Source organism: Panulirus ornatus, chromosome 5 (genome assembly GCF_036320965.1).
Source record: "Panulirus ornatus isolate Po-2019 chromosome 5, ASM3632096v1, whole genome shotgun sequence".
NCBI classification, from domain to species: domain Eukaryota; kingdom Metazoa; phylum Arthropoda; class Malacostraca; order Decapoda; family Palinuridae; genus Panulirus; species Panulirus ornatus.
This window is the reverse complement of record NC_092228.1, coordinates 38278913-38295653: the sequence shown is the minus strand read 5'-3', so window position 1 is coordinate 38295653 and position 16741 is coordinate 38278913. Positions and strand designations below refer to the sequence as shown.

At 40.2% G+C, this 16741-nt stretch overlaps 1 protein-coding gene across 6 annotated transcripts in view; it reads right to left on the bottom strand.

Annotated features, from left to right (window-relative positions):
- The window catches only part of LOC139748664 (rab GTPase-activating protein 1-like), a 158869-nt gene extending 144010 nt beyond the window's left edge, over positions 1-14859 (bottom strand). For 3 of the 6 annotated variants that reach the window (XM_071661927.1, XM_071661923.1, XM_071661928.1), the window contains exon 1: positions 8973-9100. The gene's annotated coding sequence lies outside the window, so the exon portion shown is untranslated. Of the gene's footprint in view, positions 1-3150; positions 3242-8972; positions 9101-14840 lie in introns of those variants that run through there. The other 3 variants (XM_071661926.1, XM_071661929.1, XM_071661924.1) reach the window with 3 other exon arrangements.
- Between the last annotated feature and the right edge of the window lie 1882 nt (positions 14860-16741).

Genomic DNA, 16741 nt, shown 5'->3' with positions numbered 1-16741 from the left:
TCAACCCCTGTATACCACATCCTTCCAATTCACTCTATTCCTTGCACGCTTTTCACCCTCCTGCATGTTCAGGCCCCGATCACTCAAAATTTCCAATTTGGTCTCCCACTTCTCCTCGCTCCCTCCACCTCTGACACATATATCCTCTTGGTCAATCTTTCCTCACTCATTCTCTCCATGTGACCAAACCATTTCAAAACACCCTCCTCTGCTCTCTCAACCACACTCTTTTTATTATCACACATCTTTCTTACCCTATTATTACTTACTCGATCAAACCACCTCACACCACATATTGTTCTCAAACATCTCATTTCCAGCACATCCACCCTCCTCCGCACAACTCTATAGCCAACGCCTCGCACCCATATAACATTGTTGGAACCACTATTCCTTCAAACATACCCATTTTTGCTTTCCGAGATAATGTTCTCGACTTCCACACATTCTTCAACGCTCCCAGAACTTTCGCCCCCTCCCCCACCCTATGATTCACTTCCGCTTCCATGGTTCCATCCGCTGCCAAATCCACTCCCAGATATCTAAAACACTTCACTTCTTCCAGTTTTTCTCCATTCAAACTTACCTCCCAACTGACTTGTCCCTCAACCTTACTGTACCTAATAACCTTGCTCTTATTCACATTTACTCTTAACTTTCTTCTTTCACACACTTTGCCAAATCAGTCACAAGCTTCTGCAGAGTCTCACACGAATCAGCCACCAGAGCTGTATCATCAGAGAACAACAACTGACTCTTCCAAGCTCTCTCATCCACAACAAACTGCATACTTGCCCCTCTTTCCAAAACTCTTACATTCACCTCCCTAACAACCCCATCCATAAACAAATTAAACAACCATGGAAAAATCACACACCCCTACCACAAACATACATTCACTGAGAACCAATCACTTTCCTCTCTTCCTACATGTACACATGCCTTACATCCTCGATAAAAACTTTTCACTGCTTCTAACAACTTGCCTCCCACACCATATATTCTTAATACCTTCCACATAGCATCTCTATCAACTCTAACATATGCCTTCTCCAGATCCATAAATGCTACAAGTAAATCCATTTGCTTTTCTAAGTATTTCTCACATATATTCTTCAAAGCAAACACCTGATCCACGCATCCTCTACCACTCCTGAAACCACACTGCTCTTCCCCAATCTGATGCTCTGTACATGCCTTTAACCTCTCAATCAATACCCTCCCATATAATTTCCCAGGAATACTCAACAAACTTATACCTCTGTAATTTGAGCACTCACTTTTATCCCCCCATACAATTTCCCAGGAATACTCAACAAACTTATACCTCTGAAATTTGAGCACTCACTTTTATCCCCTTTGCCTTTGTAAAATGGCACTATGCAAGCATTCCACCAATCCTCAGGCACCTCACCATGAGTCATACATACATTAAATGACCTTACCAACCAGTCAACAATACAGTCACCCCCTTTTTTAGTAAATTCCACTGCAATACCATCCAAACTTGCTGCCTTGCCGGCTTTCATCTTCCGCAAAGCTTTTACTACCTCTTCTCTGTTTACCAAATCATTCTCCCTAACCTCCTCACTTTGCACTCCACCTCAACCAAAACACCCTATATCTGCCACTCTATTATCAAACACATTCAACAAACCTTCAAAATACTCACTCCATCTCCTTCTCACATCACCACTACTTGTTAACACCTCAAGACCCAAAATAATAATTTCAAATATATTTTTTTTTTTTTTTATTATACTTTGTCGCTGTCTCCCGCGTTTGCGAGGTAGCGCAAGGAAACAGACGAAAGAAATGGCCCACCCCCCCCCATACACATGTATATACATACGTCCACACACGCAAATATACATACCTACACAGCTTTCCATGGTTTACCCCAGACGCTTCACATGCCTTGATTCAATCCACTGACAGCACGTCATAAATCATAAATATTTACCCAATAGCAGTAGTAAGTATCCCAATAAACTCGTTTCATAATGGCGATGTTAATTCACAATCTGCTACTTGGTGTTATAGTACAGAGTAGTCGTTTACAAGTAAATGCATGTAAAAAAAAAGTAAGACCAAAAATAGCATCACAAATATAAAATCACCAATATCACAGACATCTACTCTTCCCTATAATGATGGAACACATCCTAAACAAGTTTGCTGTACTAGTAATGGTGATGATGAATGATTTACTTTTTAGTGTAGCTATGTAGTAAGCAGTAAAACAGTAAGGGAGAGGTGTGGTAATAGGAAGAGTGCAGTTGAAAGAGCTGTAAACGGTGTATTAATATGGTCTGAGCATATTGAGAGAATGAGTGAGGAGAGACTGACATAGAGAATGTTAGAGTCAAAAGTGAAGGGAACAAGGAGAAGGGGGGGTGATCAAATTAGAGATGGAATGATCTACTCAAAAAGATTTTGAGTTCTAAGGATCTGGGCATACAGGAGGGTGAAAGGCTTACACAGGATAGACTGTATTGGGATGATGTGTTACACGGGGTTATGCAGGGGTTGACAAGCAGTCAATGGAATGACCCAGTCATATGGACCAGCAGGGAGATAATATGGAAAGGGCTGAGGGGCCTAGTTGTAAATATGGCACTTTGGTTTTGGTGCAATGGACATGAAAGCGAGAAATAGGATGTGAGTGAATGAGGCTTTTTCTTTGTCTGTTCCTGCACTAAAGCCAACATGGGATTGGATGAACAAGTACGAAAGAAAGAAGTAAATAATATGTCAATAGTACGGAGGGCTATGAAACTAAAGGAGAATGTGGAGTTTATTTGTCATATGAGTAGGTGAAACACTTCTAGAAATCAATGGAACCTAAGAAAATCTCACCTAACTTACCTTTGCTGCTGAGATTCATCTTATACTTCCATGCTTAAATATATGTGACACTGTTGTCCTCTACTGTGTGATAAGAATGTTCATGGTACACAGTCTGTTCATGTTTGAATGCACTCATACCCAGAAAGAAAAGCTCCCAGCACCTAAATTAAACCATGAGAAAATATTACTAATTATTTTTGAAATACCATCAAAACTATGGTAACTGTCATCTGCTCAGGAAAGTTATATTAAGTTTTCATAAATTCTCTTCATCTCTTGATCTTTTTCACCTGTACCAACCTCACAATTTTACCAGGCAGGATGAGGCAATCTACCTGAAGTGTAAATCGCACAGCTTTACCTCCAGCCACTGCCCCTAGCTTACCTCTGCACACCCTACAGGTGACACAAAAAGGAAATAAAATGATGTTGGAAACTCGTTAGCAAATAAAAAAAATAATGTTGAAAGGGGAAACAGAAAAAGGAGTCACGCAAGGAGTGCTCATCCTCATTGAAGGCTCAGATTGGGGTGTCTAAATGTGTGTGGATGTAACCAAGATGAGAAAAAAGGAGAGATAGGTAGTATCTCTGAGGAAAGGAACTTGGATGTTTTGGCTCTGAGTGAAACAAAGCTCAAGGGTAAAGGGGAAGAGTGGTTTGGGAAGGTCTTGGGAGTAAAGTCAGGGGTCAGTGACACAACAAGAGCAAGGGAAGGAGTAACACTATGCCTGAAATAGGAGTGCTGGGAGTATGTGATAGAGTGTAAGAAAGTAAATTCTAGATTGATATGGGTAAAACTGAAAGTGGATGGAGAGAGATGGGTGATTATTGGTGCATATGCACCTGGGCATGAGAAGAAAGATCATGAGAGGCAAGTGTTTTGGGAGCAGCTGAGTGAGTGTGTTACTAGTTTTGATGCACGAGACCGGGTTATAGTGATGGGTGATTTGAATGCAAAGGTGAGTAATGTGGCAGTTGAAGGAATAATTGGCATACATGGGGCATTTCAGTGTTGTAAATGGAAATGGCGAAGAGCTTGTAGATTTATATGCTGAAAAAGGACTGGTGATTGGGAATACCTGGTTTAAAAAGACAGATATACATAAGTATACGTATGTAAGTTATTGGATTACGTGTTAGTTGATAAGCACGCAAAAGAGAGACTTTTGGATGTTAATGTGCTGCGAGGTGCAACTGGAGGGATGTCTGATCATTATCTTCTGGAGGCGGAGTTGAAGATTTGTAGAGGTTTTCAGAAAAGAAGAGAGAATGTTGGGGTGAAGAGAGTGGTGAGAGTAAGTCATCTTGGGAAATGATCATTATCTTCTGGAGGCAGAGTTGAAGATTTGTAGAGGTTTTCAGAAAAGAAGAGAGAATGTTGAGGTGAAGAGAGTGGTGAGAGTAAGTCATCTTGGGAAAGAGACTTGTGTGAGGAAGTACCAGGAGAGATTGAGTACAGAATGGAAAAAAGATGCTTGTGGCATGAGAAGCGTGGGAGGTGGGCAGATTAGAAAGGGTAGTGAGTGGTGGGATGAAAAAGTAAGATTATTAGTGAAAAAGAAGAGAGAGGCATTTGGACAATTTTTGCACGGAAATAATACAAATGACTGGGAGATGTATAAAAGAAAGCGGCCGAAAGTCAAGAGAAAAGTGCAAGAGGTGAAAAAGAGGGCAAATGAGAGTTGAGGTGAGAGAGTATTACTGAAATTTAGGTTGTTTAATTTGTTTATGGATGGGGTTGTTAGGGAGGTAAATGCAAGAGTTTTGGAAAGAGGGGCAAGTATGAAGTCTGTTGGGGATGAGAGAGCTTGGGAAGTGAGTCAGTTGTTGTTCGCTGATGATACAGCGCTGGTGGCTGATTCATGTGAGAAACTGCAGAAGCTGGTGACTGAGTTTGGAAAAGTGTGTGGAAGAAGAAAGTTGAGTAAATGTGAATAAAAGCAAGGTTATTAGGTACAGTAGGGTTGAGGGTCAAGTCAATTGGGAGGTGAGTTTGAATGGAGAAAAACTGGAGGAAGTGAAGTGTTTTAGATATCTGGGAGTGGATCTGGCAGCGGATGGAACCATGGAAGCGGAAGTGGATCATAGGGTGGGGGAGGGGGCGAAAATCCTGGGGGCCTTGAAGAATGTGTGGAAGTCGAGAACATTATCTCGGAAAGCAAAAATGGGTATGTTTGAAGGAATAGTGGTTCCAACAATGTTGTATGGTTGCGAGGCGTGGGCTATGGACAGAGTTGTGCGCAGGAGGATGGATGTGCTGGAAATGAGATGTTTGAGGACAATGTGTGGTGTGAGGTGGTTTGATCGAGTGAGTAACGTAAGGGTAAGAGAGATGTGTGGAAATAAAAAGAGCGTGGTTGAGAGAGCAGAAGAGGGTGTTTTGAAGTGGTTTGGGCACATGGAGAGGATGAGTGAGGAAAGATTGACCAAGAGGATATATGTGTCGGAGGTGGAGGGAACAAGGAGAAGAGGGAGACCAAATTGGAGGTGGAAAGATGGAGTGAAAAAGATTTTGTGTGATCGGGGCCTGAACATGGAGGAGGGTGAAAGGAGGGCAAGGAATAGAGTGAATTGGAGCGATGTGGTATACCGGGGTTGACGTGCTGTCAGTGGATTGAAGCAAGGCATGTGAAGCGTCTGGGGTAAACCATGGAAAGCTGTGTAGGTATGTATATTTGCGTGTGTGGACGTATGTATATACATGTGTATGGGGGGGGGGGGTTGGGCCATTTCTTTCGTCTGTTTCCTTGCGCTACCTCGCAAACGCAGGAGACAGCGACAAAGTATAATAAAAAAAATAAAATAGAAAATAAAAAGATGTTTTGGAAGGAGGTAAATAAAGTGCGTAAGACAAGAGAACAAATGGGAACATCAGTGAAGGGGGCTACTGCGAGGTGATAACAGGTAGTGGTGATGAGAGAAGGAGATGGAGTGAGTATTTTGAAGGTTTGTTGAACGTGTTTGATGACAGAGTGGCAGATATAGGGTGTTTTGGTCAAGGTGGTGTGCAAAGTGAGAGGGTTAGGGAGAATGATTTGGTAAACAGATAAGAGGTAGTAAAATGTCCGAAAGCCGCAATGCAGCGGGTTTAGATGGTATTGCAGTGGAATATAATAAAAAAGGGGGTGACTGTATTGTTGACTGGTTGGTAAGGTTATTCAATGTATGTATGACTCATGCTGAGGTGCCTGAAGAGTGGCGGAAATTATATGGGAGGGTATTGATTGAGAGGGTGAAGGCATGTACAGAGCATCAGATTGGGGAAGAGCAGTGTGGTTTCAGAAGTGGTAGAGGATGTGTGGATCAGGTGTTTGCTTTCAAGAATGTATGTGAGGAATACTTAGAAAAGCAAATGGATTTGTATGTAGCATTTATGGATCTGGAGAAGGCATATGACAGAGTTTACAGAGATGCTCTGTGTAAGGTATTAAGAATATTTGGTGTGGGAGGCAAGTTGTTAGAAGCAGTGAAAAGTTTTTATCGAGGATGTAAGGCATGTGTACGTGTAGGAGGAGAGGAGAGTGATTGGTTCTCAGAGAATGTTGGTTTGCAGCAGGGGTGCGTGATGTCTCCATGGTTGTTTAATTTGTTTATGGATGAGGTTGTTAGGGAGGTGAATGCAAGAGTTTTGGAAAGAGGGGCAAGTATGCAATCTGATGTGGATGAGAGCTTGGGAAAAGAGTCAGTTGTTGTTCGCTGATGATACAGCGCTGGAGGCTGATTCATGTGAGAAACTGCAGAAGCTGGTGAATGAGTTTGGTAAAGTGTGTGAAAGAAGAAAGCTGAGAGTAAATGTGAATAAGAGCAAGGTTATTAGGTACAGTAGGGTTAAAGGACAAGTCAAGTGGGAGCTGAGTTTGAATGGAGAAAAACTGGAGGAAGTGAAGTGTTTTAGATATCTGGGAGTGGATTTGGCAGCGGATGGAACAATGGAAGCAGAAGTGAATCACAGGGTGGGAGAGGGGGTGAAAGTGCTGGGAGTGTTGAAAAGTGTGTGGACGTCGAGAACGTTATCTTGGAAAGCAAAAATGGGTTTGAAGGAATAGTGGTTCCAACAATGTTATATGGGTGCGAGGCGTATGCTATAAACAGAGTTGTGCGGAGGAGGGTGAATATGCTGGAAATGAGATGTCTGAGGCCAATATGTGGAGTGAGGTGGCTTGATCGAGTAAGTAATGAAAGAGTAAGAGAGATGTGTGGTAATAAAAAGAGTGTGGTTGAGAGAGCAGAAGAGGGTGTTTTGAAATGGTTTAGTCACATGGAGAGAATGAGTGAGGAAAGATTGACCAAAAGGATATATGTGTCAGAGGTGGAGGGAACGAGGAGAAGTGGGAGACCTAATTGGAGGTGGAAAGATGGAGTGAAAAACATTTTGAGTGATCTGTAGGAGGGTGAAAGGCGTGCAAGGAATAGAGTGAATTGGAACGATGTGGTATACCGGAACAGATGTGCTGTCAATGGATTGAACCAGGGCATGTGAAGCATCTGGGGTAAGCCATGGAAAGATTTGTGGGGCCTGGATGTGGAAAAGGAGCTGTGGTTTCAGTGCATTATACATGACAGCTAGAGACTGAGTTTGAACGAATGTGGCCTTTGTTGTCTTTTCCTAGCACTACATCACGCACATGCGGGGGGAGGGGACTGTCATTTCATGTGTGGTGGGGTGGTGACGGGAATGAATAAGGGCAGACAGTATGAATTATGTACATGTTATTATATGTATATGTCTGAGTGTGTATATATATGTATACGGTGAGATGTATAGGTACGTACGTGTGTGTGTGTGTGGACATGTATGTATATACACGTGTGAGTGGGTGGGTTGGGCCATTCTTTTGTGTTTCCTTGCGCTACCTCACTAACGCAGGAGACAGCAACAAAGTATAATAAATAAAATATATATATATGGCAACTTGCCAGCAAAATAATATATTACCCATTAGCACTGTCTAGTCAATGATGTAATCACTACAAAACCCTTAGAGAAAAGTTTCTCTTACAAGTCATTAACATTAGTGAAACTCCAAAAGAAGCGGCATTATGCTCGTCTTATTAGAGAAAAAATTTTAAAACTATAATTTTTTTCTTCATTCCCCAATATGTCTGCTAATTTTTGACAATATATTCCTAACAACCATTCTTCTATTATGTAAGTCAATAAAACTGCAAGTAGGGTGGCACAAGAGATAAATAATTTTCAATCCTACCAATAAACAAGCAAATCTACTAATTTCACAGTTAATATGGTTACAGCACAAACATACACAATTAACAGAATTAAAAAGATATGATTAAAACATACTTTACACTATGACATTCTTTACAAATCTGAAAAAAGAGTCATCTTATAAATCACCCAGGTACATTTTGAGAGAAACAAGTTATGAGCAAGAGTTATCCGATGATGACCCCTGCCTAAATTAATCAAATACCTTTGTGAAAATTTTTATCATTATGTTCATACCCTTCTCACAGATTTTAGTTTTTACTTACTTCCAACATCTATTCTTCTATATGATGTCGGTAAAACTGCAAATAAGGTGGCACAGAGAAATGAGAGAATAACCTTACTTACCGGTGTCACATTTGTAAAATAACTTTCCTCACCTACTCTATTTTAAAATATTAAGGATACATAAGGTATGATGGCTGTACTATGTTCTTGGTGTGTTGTGGGTAACAGGAAGAAACGCCGCTGCAAACATGCCAATTCAGTTTGCTTCAATTAAAAAAATTGTACTTTAATAATGGGGTGGTGAAATTCTAAAGATACAAACCAGAAACTGTCGAATCTCGAGCACTGCAACACTATCTTATTAAAGACAAAATATGATCGCGCATATTAATTTCATTGATAAACAACTGCCTGAAGTTTTACTCACGAATGAGCCCGTAATAAACCACAAACAAAAGTAAGTGAATCTGCATTTCCTCTAAGGATCTGTGCAGACTGGTTTAAGCCGAAGCGAAGTCCTTAGAAAACAGTTATCGTTGTCTGCTTAAAATATTTGCTACAAACCTAGTAACTGATCCATAAAGCAAATAAATTGCCTGAAATTCGCTTTACTGTTATGGATGAACACTGGCATTCACAGTCACTTAAAAAGACAGTGTTTACTCACCTAAATAATAAACGAACATTGGAAACAGTCATCTGACATTTGTCAACAACACTATCAACACCATGAACCTAAACAACAAATATTGAAACAAAATAGCATCGCTAGAGTATATCAAGAAGCACTCTGGGAGTCCATCATGGCTTCCAATATATCATATGATATATTCTATCACGTCTCCGGGAAGACTTATACCTTCTTCGATTTCATCCAAATTCTGCTACAACATGGACTTGGTCATAGGCCGATGAAAGGATTTCGTGCCAGTCTCTGATTAGAATACGAAATAAATAGAATGTATATAGAATGTATATGGATAGTAATTCTATTTACATTTTACTTATTTCTGTAAATATATAAAGGGAAAACTGTCATGAAATTAGAAATAACCATTATAACAACTTAATCAATCTGCCTTTTCGAAAATTACAAAGTAAATGACATCAAAAAGATTGGTAGAAGGGGGCGTTTCTGTATCACTCCCTCCCCTCGGGCGTATAAACCTCCGACGGACAAAAAACTTTTAAAACTTCCATTACTAATTCGATCGCTGCACTAGCATACGATAACTTTCGTGGAAAAAGGAAAAGACCTAAGACATTACATTACTTTTCTTATAGCAGCTGACTTGGTACGAGTAATATAAGCCTCAATCATGGCCACTTCGGATTATAGGTATGGAAAAAAATATCAAGAGCCAACTCGAAGATGAGAGAAAGGATAAAAATGAATAGTTTAGTTTGTGTACTCATTTTGAGGAAACGAGTACCGCAACCATATTTCACAGTCTTTCATTGTTGCTTCGGTGGGCATTATGAAATTCAGCTAAATATTGATTTGTTAGTATCTTATCAAAGCTACAATGAAAAATATTAAGATTGAACTAGCAAAACTTCTTTACAAAATTCTTTTTACAATAAATCTATGTGATTCTTAACCAGAAGCCTGTTTTAGAATGCATCTAGCCTGGTATGAAGAGTCAATGAAACAATAGGAGAATAATATTATATCTATGTGATTTTGGTCTAGAATGGTCATTAAAAAAGGGAAAGACAAGAGGAGAAAAATAATTCCATGTTAAACGCCTCGAGAGATGAAATTGTATAATTGTCAATTTTCGAGTGGCTGATCACAGAAACTGCTTCAAGTAACAACCAAACGCGTGCCGCTGGTCCAAGGGCTGGGGGCGAATACAAATGCAGACAGCTCGATAGAACACAGTCCATAATAGTACCTGAAGAATGAAGAGAGAGAGAGAGAGAGAGAGAGAGAGAGAGAGAGAGAGAGAGAGAGAGAGAGAGAGAGAGAGAGAGAGAGCCTGGATGTGGATATGGAGCTGTGGTTTCGGTGCATTACACACGACAGCTAGAGACTGTGTGAATGAATGTGGCATTTTTGTCTGTATTCCTGGCGCTACCTCGCTGTAGCAGGGAATATCGATGCTGTTTTCCTGTGGGGCGGGGTAGCGAAAGGAATGGATGAGGGCAAGCAAGTATGAATATGTACATGTGTATATATATATATATATATATATATATATATATATATATATATATATATGTGCAGATGAGTGGATGGGCCATTCTTCGTCCGTTTCCTGGCGCTACCTCGATGACGCGGGAATCAGTGATTATGTATAATAAATATATATATTGGTTCTCAGTGAATGTAGGTTTGCGGCAGGGGTGTGTGATGTCTCCATGGTTGTTTAATTTGTTTATGGATGGGGTTGTTAGGGAGGTGAATGCAAGAGTTTTGGAAAGAGGGGCAAGTATGAAGTCTGTTGGGGATGAGAGAGCTTGGGAAGTGAGTCAGTTGTTGTTCGCTGATGATACAGCGCTGGCGGCTGATTCATGTGAGAAAATGCAGAAGCTGGTGACTGAGTTTGGTAAAGTGTGTGAAAGAAGAAAGTTAAGAGTAAATGTGAATAAGAGCAAGGTTATTAGGTACAGTAGGGTTGAGGGTCAAGTCAATTGGGAGGTGAGTTTGAATGGAGAAAAACTGGAGGAAGTGAAATGTTTTAGATATCTGGGAGTGGATCTGGCAGCGGATGGAACCATGGAAGCGGAAGTGGATCATAGAGTGGGGGAGGGGGCGAAAATTCTGGGAGCCTTGAAGAATGTGTGGAAGTCGAGAACATTATCTCGGAAAGCAAAAATGGGTATGTTTGAAGGAATAGTGGTTCCAACAATGTTGTATGGCTGCGAGGCGTGGGCTATGGATAGAGTTGTGCGCAGGAGGATGGATGTGCTGGAAATGAGATGTTTGAGGACAATGTGTGGTGTGAGGTGGTTTGATCGAGTAAGTAAAGTAAGGGTAAGAGAGATGTGTGGAAATAAAAAGAGCGTGGTTGAGAGAGCAGAAGAGGGTGTTTTGAAAATGGTTTGGGCACATGGAGAGAATGAGTGAGGAAAGATTGACCAAGAGGATATATGTGTCGGAAGTGGAGGGAACGAGGAGAAGAGGGAGACCAAATTGGAGGTGGAAAGATGGAGTGAAAAAGATTTTGTGTGATCGGGGCCTGAACATGCAGGAGGGTGAAAGGAGGGCAAGGAATAGAGTGAATTGGAGCGATGTGGTATACCGGGGTTGACGTGCTGTCAGTGGATTGAATCAGGGCATGTGAAGCGTCTGGGGTAAACCATGGAAAGCTGTGTAGGTATGTATATTTGCGTGTGTGGACGTATGTATATACATGTGTATGGGGGTGGGTTGGGCCATTTCTTTCGTCTGTTTCCTTGCGCTACCTCGCAAACGCGGGAGACAGCGACAAAGTATAATAAAAAAAATAAAATAGAAAATAAAAAGATGTTTTGGAAGGAGGTAAATAAAGTGCGTAAGACAAGAGAACAAATGGAACATCAGTGAAGGGGGCTACTGCGAGGTGATAACAGGTAGTGGTGATGAGAGAAGGAGATGGAGTGAGTATTTTGAAGGTTTGTTGAACGTGTTTGATGACAGAGTGGCAGATATAGGGTGTTTTGGTCAAGGTGGTGTGCAAAGTGAGAGGGTTAGGGAGAATGATTTGGTAAACAGATAAGAGGTAGTAAAATGTCCGAAAGCCGCAATGCAGCGGTTTAGATGGTATTGCAGTGGAATATAATAAAAAAGGGGGTGACTGTATTGTTGACTGGTTGGTAAGGTTATTCAATGTATGTATGACTCATGCTGAGGTGCCTGAAGAGTGGCGGAAATTATATGGGAGGGTATTGATTGAGAGGGTGAAGGCATGTACAGAGCATCAGATTGGGGAAGAGCAGTGTGGTTTCAGAAGTGGTAGAGGATGTGTGGATCAGGTGTTTGCTTTCAAGAATGTATGTGAGGAATACTTAGAAAAGCAAATGGATTTGTATGTAGCATTTTATGGATCTGGAGAAGGCATATGACAGAGTTTACAGAGATGCTCTGTGTAAGGTATTAAGAATATTTGGTGTGGGAGGCAAGTTGTTAGAAGCAGTGAAAAGTTTTTATCGAGGATGTAAGGCATGTGTACGTGTAGGAGGAGAGGAGAGTGATTGGTTCTCAGAGAATGTTGGTTTGCAGCAGGGGTGCGTGATGTCTCCATGGTTGTTTAATTTGTTTATGGATGAGGTTGTTAGGGAGGTGAATGCAAGAGTTTTGGAAAGAGGGGCAAGTATGCAATCTGATGTGGATGAGAGCTTGGGAAAAGAGTCAGTTGTTGTTCGCTGATGATACAGCGCTGGAGGCTGATTCATGTGAGAAACTGCAGAAGCTGGTGAATGAGTTTGGTAAAGTGTGTGAAAGAAGAAAGCTGAGAGTAAATGTGAATAAGAGCAAGGTTATTAGGTACAGTAGGGTTAAAGGACAAGTCAAGTGGGAGCTGAGTTTGAATGGAGAAAAACTGGAGGAAGTGAAGTGTTTTAGATATCTGGGAGTGGATTGGCAGCGGATGGAACAATGGAAGCAGAAGTGAATCACAGGGTGGGAGAGGGGGTGAAAGTGCTGGGAGTGTTGAAAAGTGTGTGGACGTCGAGAACGTTATCTTGGAAAGCAAAAATGGGTTTGAAGGAATAGTGGTTCCAACAATGTTATATGGGTGCGAGGCGTATGCTATAAACAGAGTTGTGCGGAGGAGGGTGAATATGCTGGAAATGAGATGTCTGAGGCCAATATGTGGAGTGAGGTGGCTTGATCGAGTAAGTAATGAAAGAGTAAGAGAGATGTGTGGTAATAAAAAGAGTGTGGTTGAGAGAGCAGAAGAGGGTGTTTTGAAATGGTTTAGTCACATGGAGAGAATGAGTGAGGAAAGATTGACCAAAAGGATATATGTGTCAGAGGTGGAGGAACGAGGAGAAGTGGGAGACCTAATTGGAGGTGGAAAGATGGAGTGAAAAACATTTTGAGTGATCTGTAGGAGGGTGAAAGGCGTGCAAGGAATAGAGTGAATTGGAACGATGTGGTATACCGGAACAGATGTGCTGTCAATGGATTGAACCAGGGCATGTGAAGCATCTGGGGTAAGCCATGGAAAGATTTGTGGGGCCTGGATGTGGAAAAGGAGCTGTGGTTTCAGTGCATTATACATGACAGCTAGAGACTGAGTTTGAACGAATGTGGCCTTTGTTGTCTTTTCCTAGCACTACATCACGCACATGCGGGGGGAGGGGACTGTCATTTCATGTGTGGTGGGGTGGTGACGGGAATGAATAAGGGCAGACAGTATGAATTATGTACATGTTATTATATGTATATGTCTGAGTGTGTATATATATGTATACGGTGAGATGTATAGGTACGTACGTGTGTGTGTGTGTGGACATGTATGTATATACACGTGTGAGTGGGTGGGTTGGGCCATTCTTTTGTGTTTCCTTGCGCTACCTCACTAACGCAGGAGACAGCAACAAAGTATAATAAATAAAATATATATATATGGCAACTTGCCAGCAAAATAATATATTACCCATTAGCACTGTCTAGTCAATGATGTAATCACTACAATACCCTTAGAGAAAAGTTTCTCTTACAAGTCATTAACATAAGTGAAACTCCAAAAGAAGCGGCATTATGCTCGTCTTATTAGAGAAAAAATTTTAAAACTATAATTTTTTTCTTCATTCCCCAATATGTCTGTTAATTTTTGACAATATATTCCTAACAACCATTCTTCTATTATGTAAGTCAATAAAACTGCAAGAAGGGTGGCACAAGAGATAAATAATTTTCAATCCTACCAATAAACAAGCAAATCTACTAATTTCACAGTTAATATGGTTACAGCACAAACATACACAATTAACAGAATTAAAAAGATATGATTAAAACATACTTAACACTAAGACATTCTTTACAAATCTGAAAAAAAGAGTCATCTTATAAATCACCCAGGTACATTTTGAGAGAAACAAGTTATGAGCAAGAGTTATCCGATGATGACCCCTGCCTAAATTAATCAAATACCTTTGTGAAAATTTTTATCATTATGTTCATACCCTTCTCACAGATTTTAGTTTTTACTTACTTCCAACGTCTATTCTTCTATATGATGTCGGTAAAACTGCAAATAAGGTGGCACAGAGAAATGAGAGAATAACCTTACTTACCGGTGTCACATTTGTAAAATAACTTTCCTCACCTACTCTATTTTAAAACATTAAGGATACATAAGGTATGATGGCTGTACTATGTTCTTGGTGTGTTGTGGGTAACAGGAAGAAACGCCGCTGCAAACATGCCAATTCAGTTTGCTTCAATTAAAAAAATTGTACTTTAATAATGGGGTGGTGAAATTCTAAAGATACAAACCAGAAACTGTCGAATCTCGAGCACTGCAACACTATCTTATTAAAGACAAAATATGATCGCGCATATTAATTTCATTGATAAACAACTGCCTGAAGTTTTACTCACGAATGAGCCCGTAATAAACCACAAACAAAAATAAGTGAATCTGCATTTCCTCTAAGGATCTGTGCAGACTGGTTTAAGCCGAAGCGAAGTCCTTAGAAAACAGTTATCGTTGTCTGCTTAAAATATTTGCTACAAACCTAGTAACTGATCCATAAAGCAAATAAATTGCCTGAAATTCGCTTTACTGTTATGGATGAACACTGGCATTCACAGTCACTTAAAAAGACAGTGTTTACTCACCTAAATAATAAACGAACATTGGAAACAGTCATCTGACATTTGTCAACAACACTATCAACACCATGAACCTAAACAACAAATATTGAAACAAAATAGCATCGCTAGAGTATATCAAGAAGCACTCTGGGAGTCCATCATGGCTTCCAATATATCATATGATATATTCTATCACGTCTCCGGGAAGACTTATACCTTCTTCGATTTCATCCAAATTCTGCTACAACATGGACTTGGTCATAGGCCCATGAAAGGATTTCGTGCCAGTCTCTGATTAGAATACGAAATAAATAGAATGTATATAGAATGCATATGGATAGTAATTCTATTTACATTTTACTTATTTCTGTAAATATATAAAGGGAAAACTGTCATGAAATTAGAAATAACCATTATAACAACTTAATCAATCTGCCTTTTCGAAAATTACAAAGTAAATGACATCAAAAAGATTGGTAGAAGGGGGCGTTTCTGTATCACTCCCTCCCCTCGGGCGTATAAACCTCCGACGGACAAAAAACTTTTAAAACTTCCATTACTAATTCGATCGCTGCACTAGCATACGATAACTTTCGTGGAAAAAGGAAAAGACCTAAGACATTACATTACTTTTCTTATAGCAGCTGACTTGGTACGAGTAATATAAGCCTCAATCATGGCCACTTCGGATTATAGGTATGGAAAAAAATATCAAGAGCCAACTCGAAGATGAGAGAAAGGATAAAAATGAATAGTTTAGTTTGTGTACTCATTTTGAGGAAACGAGTACCGCAACCATATTTCACAGTCTTTCATTGTTGCTTCGGTGGGCATTATGAAATTCAGCTAAATATTGATTTGTTAGTATCTTATCAAAGCTACAATGAAAAATATTAAGATTGAACTAGCAAAACTTCTTTACAAAATTCTTTTTACAATAAATCTATGTGATTCTTAACCAGAAGCCTGTTTTAGAATGCATCTAGCCTGGTATGAAGAGTCAATGAAACAATAGGGGAATAATATTATATCTATGTGATTTTGGTCTAGAATGGTCATTAAAAAAGGGAAAGACAAGAGGAGAAAAATAATTCCATGTTAAACGCCTCGAGAGATGAAATTGTATAATTGTCAATTTTCGAGTGGCTGATCACAGAAACTGCTTCAAGTAACAACCAAACGCGTGCCGCTGGTCCAAGGGCTGGGGGCGAATACAAATGCAGACAGCTCGATAGAACACAGTCCATAATAGTACCTGAAGAATGAAGAGAGAGAGAGAGAGAGAGAGAGAGAGAGAGAGAGAGAGAGAGAGAGAGAGAGAGAGAGAGAGAGAGAGCCTGGATGTGGATATGGAGCTGTGGTTTCGGTGCATTACACACGACAGCTAGAGACTGTGTGAATGAATGTGGCATTTTTGTCTGTATTCCTGGCGCTACCTCGCTGTAGCAGGGAATATCGATGCTGTTTTCCTGTGGGGCGGGGTAGCGAAAGGAATGGATGAGGGCAAGCAAGTATGAATATGTACATGTGTATATATATATATATATATATATATATATATATATATATATATATATATGTGCAGATGAGTGGATGGGCCATTCTTCGTCCGTTTCCTGGCGCTACCTCGATGACGCGGGAATCAGCGATTATGTATAATAAATATATATATTGGTTCTCAGTGA